Genomic DNA, 6,809 nt, shown 5'->3' on the forward strand with positions numbered 1-6,809 from the left:
TTGCATGCTTTACTTTCCGCTGCTCATATACTCTTTTGCATGCTTGCTTGAATTGTGTGGAGATTGCTTGACTTGTGCTAAGATAGCTAAAATCTGCCAAGAACTAAAATTGGGAAAAGCCTAGATTTTTATTTGGTCAAGTAGTCTAATCACCCCCCTCTAGACATACTTTCGATCCTACAAAGGGTCTTGGCGGTTTACCGCTGGACGGGTCATGATGCCCAAATATATAGCCTAGGTGTAGAGCCAAGGCTGTTTAAAAAACAACCAAATAGAGAATACATGTTACCTCGTTGTTTGACCCATGGTTGTTACAAAAGGGTGATAACACCAATCTGGAGTATAGTTGACTCCTCCAGGTTTGCCGGTTTACGATAAAACCGTATCGGGTTATGATAAACACCGGTTTTATCCATATAATAATACTGGTGACTTGTAGTCAAAACTAGACCGGAGCAGTAAACGCCGGATTATAACTGATCATGTACTAACAATTTAGCATTGTAAGCCACGCCGGGTTGTAATAAACGCCGATTTAACAGAAACACTTATGAATTTATCAAAAGAGAAGAAACACTTTGCAAAAAATAATACAAGAAGAATATGCGAGGCTTTTCATGGGCTGCCAGGCCACTGAATTAAACCATTTTTCAAAGCCTTTTAAGATGGACTTCAATCTTTAACCAATCATCGTTTTAACTTTGACAAGTTCAGGGTCTATGAGATTGACTTGTCAAATGTTCGACGGGTCATACCAGGTTTACCTAGACGGAGTGGCTTACTTAAAGAGGCAGGATAACCCGGGGTTTTAGGTGAATACACCTGGCTTCCAAGCCTGGCTTGATAGCCTATTGCGAGGGTGCAGACTCTTTGTTATTGAGAAGCAAAGATCCCCCAAGCAACATTTGAGCTGTGCTCGGTGGGTGCCTATGTTTGAGTTGTGCTGGTGCAACACTCTCTTTGGCCCCACATAATTTCCTTTTGGCCTTAAGCCTATCAAGAGGTGTAGCTATGGTGCAAATACAACCAAGCCCCCTAGTGATTTCCCTTTGGCTTTAAGCCGATCAAGAGGTGTAGCCAAGGTTCGGATATGACCAAGCCCCCTAGTGATTTTATGTGTGACTTTATAAGTCAGATCAGCAGAACTCCGCTTTATGAACAGAAGCCCCCATGTAAACATACTTGATGTAAAAACAATAGAGACCCCGCTTTAGCTGAGGCTCCGATTTATTATATTGATCATAATATATACATTGTCATAACTATGTACATAAAAAGAGCCTATGGCTCAAGTATAGTAAGGCCGACGATGAGCTATATTCCACGACTGCTGGGTCTCCTCCTCCGATTTACGTGAGTCTTTGTGATCTCGAACATCGATAAGGTAGTATGATCCATTGTGCAAATTTTTGCTGACCACAAAGGGCCCTTCCCAAGGTGGGGATAACTTGTGCATATCAGTATGATCCTGGATGAGCCGGAGCACCAGACCGCCTTCTTGAAAAGTTCTGGTTTTAACCCGGCGGCTGCGATAACGTCACAGATCTTGTTGATAAATCGCCGAGCGTGCCGCTGCATGATCACGCTCCTCATCTAACAGGTCCAGTGAGTCCTGACGTGCATTTTCATTATCAGCTTCAACATAAGCCGCCACACGGGGCGAGTCATGACGTATGTCACTAGGGAGAACTGCCTCTGCTCCGTACCATGAAGAAAGGCGTGTAACCCGTAGATCTGTTTGGTGTGGTGTTGATACTCCATAACATGGAAGGTAACTCCTCCACCCAACAACCCAGCGTCCGCTTTAAAGGAACTATAAGCCGGGGTTCGATACCTCTCAAAATTTCTTGATTGGCCCTTTCTGCTTGACCATTAGATTGGGGGTGAGCCACTGATGACACGTCAAGCCAGATGTGCTCACGTTGACAAAATTCTTCCATAGCACCCTTTGATAGATTAGTACCATTATCAGTGATAATGCTGTGTGGAAAACCAAACCGGAATATCACCTTTTTGATGAATTGAACCGTCGTGGCCGCATCACACTTACTGACTGGCTCTGCCTCTACCCACTTGGTAAACTTATCAACCGCCACCAGCAGGTGGGTCTTCTTGTCCTTGGACCTCTTAAAAGGTCCAACCATACCGAGCCCCCAAGTTGCAAACAGCCAAGTTATTGGAATCATTCTTAATTCTTGAGCCGGAACATGAGCGCGGCGTGCAAACTTCTGACAACCATCACACCTCTTTACCAAATCCTCAGCATCAGCATGAGCCGTCAACCAATAGAAGCCATGATGAAAGGACTTAGCCACCAAGGATTTTGAACCGGCGTGGTGACCACAATCTCCTTCGTGGATCTCACGCAAAATCTCACAGCCTTCTTGAGGAGAGACACAACGCTGAAACGCCCCTGTTACGCTGCAATGATGTAGCTCCCCATTGACAATGGTCATTGACTTGGATCGCCGGATTATCTGCCGGGCCAAGGTTTCGTCGTCTGGTAACTCACCCCAGTTCATGTATGCCAGGTACGAGACCGTCCAATCCGGAATAACATGAAGAGCCGCCACCAATTGAGCCTCCGGGTTGGGCACAGCCAAATCCTCCTCCGTAGGTATCTTAACTCACGGATTATGCAGCACATCTAGAAAGGTATGGGGTGGCACCAGTTTACGTTGAGAGCCTAAGCGACTTAAAGCATCGGCCGCTTCATTCTTTCGCCGGTCTATATGGTTGACCTGATAACCCTTGAAATGACTAGCCACGGTATCCACCTCTCGTCGATATGCCGCCATGAGTGGATCCTTGGAATCCCAAGTGCCAGATACCTGTTGAGCCACCAGGTCCGAGTCACCAAAGCACTTAACCTGACTTAAATTCATTTCTTTAGCCATCTGAAGGCCATGGAGCAAGGCCTCATACTCAACTGCATTGTTAGTACAAGGGAACATTAAACGGAGAACATAACAAAACTTATCACCTCATGGGGAGGTTAATATGACTCCAGCCCCCGAGCCCTCCAATTGCCTGGATCCATCAAAATGAATGGTCCAATAAGTGTTGTCTAATTTTTCCTCTGGTGCTTGTAACTCTGTCCAATCATTGATGAAGTCCACAAGTGCTTGGGATTTGATTGGTGTGTGAGACGTATACTTTAACCCGTGAGGTCCAAGCTCAATAGCCCATTTAGCAATCCGGCCCGTTGCTTCTCTGTTTTGGATGATATCTCCCAAGGGGGCTGAACTGACCACTATAATAGGATGACCCTGAAAATAATGCTTGAGCTTCCGGCTTGCCATACAAACCCCATACACCAGCTTCCGCCAATGTGGGTATCTTTGTTTGGACTCAATAAGCACCTCGCTGATATAATAAACCGACCGTTGAACCGGATACTCCTTCCAGCCTCCTTGCGCTCCGCAATAATAGCCACACTGATAGCCCGGGCATTAGCAGCCACATATAGTAATAAGGGCTCTTTATCAACCGGAGCCGCAAGGACAGGTGGCTTGGCTAACTGTCTCTTCAAATCCTCAAGCGCTTTATCAGCAGCATCACTCCAGATGAAGTGATCCGTCTTCTTTAGCATCTGATACAAAGGGATAGCCTTCTCTCCAAGGCGACTGATAAATTGGCTTAAGGCTGCAATCCGACCTGCCAAACGTTGAACAACGTTGATGCACGCCGGTTTAGCCAGAGAGGTGATAGCCGTGATCTTCTCCGGATTAGCTTCAATGCCCCTGTTAGACACTAGAAAACCACAAAGCTTGCCTGTTGGTACACCAAAGACACATTTGGCCGGATTAAGCATCATCTTATAAACCCGGAGGTTATCAAAAGTTTCCTTCAAGTCACCTATCAATGTCTCCTCCTTTTTGGACTTCACCACAATATCATCCACACATGCATGGACATTGCGCCCAATCTGTTTATGCAGACAATTCTGGACGCAGCGCTGGTAAGTTACTTGGGCACTCTTGAGCCCGAAAGGCATAGATACATAGCAGAAGGCTCCAAAGGGAGTTATGAAAGCTGTCTTCTCCTGGTCCTTAACTGCCATTTTGATCTGATGATAACCAGAATAAGCATCCAGAAAACACAAACGGTCACAACCTGCTGTAGCATCAATAATTTGATTGATATGAGGGAGAGCAAAGGGGTCAGCTGGACAGGCTTTGTTTAAGTCTGTGTAATCCACACACATACGCCAAGTGCCGTTTTTCTTAAGTACCAGCACCGGATTAGCTAGCCACTCAGGGTGAAAAACCTACACAATAAACCCTGCTGCCAAAAGCCGGGCTACCTCCTCACCAATAGCTTTACGCCTTTCTTCGTTGAAGCGGCGAAGAAACTGCCTGACCGGTTTAAACTTAGGATCTATATTAAGGGTGTGCTCAGCGAGTTTCCTCGGTACACCTGGCATGTCAAAAGGCTTCCATGCAAAGATGTCCCGTATCTCACGGTTGAACTCGATGAGCGCGCTTTCCTATTTCGGATCCAGATTAGCGTTGATGCTGAACTGCTTGGGTGAATCGCCAGGAACAAAGTCAACCAGCTTAGTCTCCTTAGCCGATTTAAATTTCAGCACCGGATCATGCTCGGTACTTGGCTTTTTCAGAGAAGTCATATCTGCCGGATCAACATTGTCCTTATAAAATTTCAGCTGCTCTATGGCACAAACCAACTCAGCATAAGCCGCATCACCTTCTTCACATTCCAAAGCAATCTTCCGGCTCCCATGCACCATGATGGTCCCCTTATGACCTGACATTTTAAGCTACAGATAAACATAACAGGGCCTTGCCATGAACTTAGCATAAGCCGGCTGTCCGAACAGGGCATGATACAGACTTTTGATTTTCACCACTTCAAAAGTCAATACCTCTGATCTTGAATCATCATCATCTCCAAAAGCAACTTCTAGAGCTATCTTACCGACTTAGTATGCCGATTTACCACGCACTACACCATGAAACACGGTGTTCGATGGTTTAAGATTCTTATCTGTTAACCCCATGCGATGAAAGGTTTCATAATAAAGGATATTGATACTGCTTCCTCCATCCATAAGCACCTTGGTAAACTTATACCCCCCAACATGAGGTGCCACCACCAAGGCTAGATGACCCGGATTGTCAACCCGGGGTGGATGATCCTCTTGACTCCATAGGATGGGCTGTTCAGACCAGCGCAGATAACGAGGTACCGCTGGTTCAACGGAGTTCACGGCTCTTTTATGAAGCTTCTGGTCGCGCTTACATAAGCTGGTGGTGAAGACATGATACTGCCCACTATTCAACTGCTTTGGATTGCTCTGATAACCTGATTGCTGCTGTTGTTGATTGCCCTGATGGTTGTAACCTCCCTGGTTGCCCTGGCTGCTCTGATTGCCATGTCCGGTTTGGTTGCCTTGGAATCCTGAACCGAAACTGCCACCACCATAACCCGACCCATGGAAACCGCCAGGCGGTCCATTGTCATATTGGAAGAGATTTGAATTTTTGAACTCCCGCATGATGAAGCAATCCTTCCAAAGGTGTGTAGCTGGCCTCTCCTTTGATCTGTGCTTTGGGCAAGGCTGGTTTAACAGGCGCTCCAGATTGGGGCCTGACCCTCCACCCTTCTGGGGTGGTTTACCCTTGCGCCGCTGACCATTATCCTGGGTGTTGGTGTTAGCCACAAAGTCCAAGCTATTATCTGCCTTGCGTTTACCGTTGTTCCCATGACCCGCCGGGTTATGCTGCTGCCCTTTGGTGCTACCGCTCTTCTTTCCCTTCCCTGTCTTGTCATCATCAGACTCGGGGTCCTTGGTATCAGAGTCGGCATACTTCACTAGAGTTGCCATAAGTGTTCCCATGCCATTACAATGGCGTTCGAGCCGCCCCAACTTCAGCTTCAAAGGTGCAAACCGGCAATTGCCCTCCAATGTTAAAACGGCTATGTCAGCGTTGATGCGGTCTGATGAATGCAGAATCTCCGAAACCCGGCGCACCCAGTGGGTTGTTGATTCTCCTTCCTCCTGGACACAGGCAGCTAATCCATGATGGACATGGGCTGCTTGCATGTATCCTTGAAGTTCTGGATAAAACAGGGCCTTAACTCGGCCCATGATCCAATAGAGTTGGCTGGCAGATTTTTCAACCATGTGCGAGTTGTTCCCTCCAACATCATGGTAAAGTATTTGGCACACACCGCTTCGTCCACATCCAGCATCTCCATTGCCATCTCATAGATTTCCACCCATGACTCGGGGGACAAATCAGCGGTGTAATTCGGCACCTTGCGTGGGCCTTTGAAATCCTTGGGTAACTGTACATTGCGCAGCGCTGGGACAAGACATGGCACTCCCAAAGAACTGGAGGTAACCCCTGGTTCTACCGATGTTGTTGGACGAACCGGAAATGAACTGACGAACCGGAGTGAGTTGACGAACCGAAGCTTCATGCTGTTCCGCTAACTCGGCTTCTCGATGTGCCCTGGCGTGATCCACTACATCCTGAGCATTGCCACTCGTCGGGTTATTGCTCCGGCTCATCGATATGTCTGTTGTAGCTCCGGCTCAGACGGGGAGTGGAATGAATCCTTTCGCGGCTATATGAATAAGCTTGCTGCTGAGTCAAGGCCGTCTGAAGGAGCTCCCTAGACCGTCGTGTTTCAACTGCTACTGGGGACTCGCCATCAATCGGTAGACCTGCCAATCGTGAAGCGGCGGCAACTATGTTATCCAACGGGTTAGAGTAATGGACCGGAGGTGTTGAGACGTGTCGTGATGGGACATCATTTTGTCGAGGCTGAGGTGGCGGATC

Source organism: Triticum dicoccoides, chromosome 4A, assembly GCF_002162155.2.
Source record: "Triticum dicoccoides isolate Atlit2015 ecotype Zavitan chromosome 4A, WEW_v2.0, whole genome shotgun sequence".
Lineage (NCBI taxonomy): Eukaryota > Viridiplantae > Streptophyta > Magnoliopsida > Poales > Poaceae > Triticum > Triticum dicoccoides.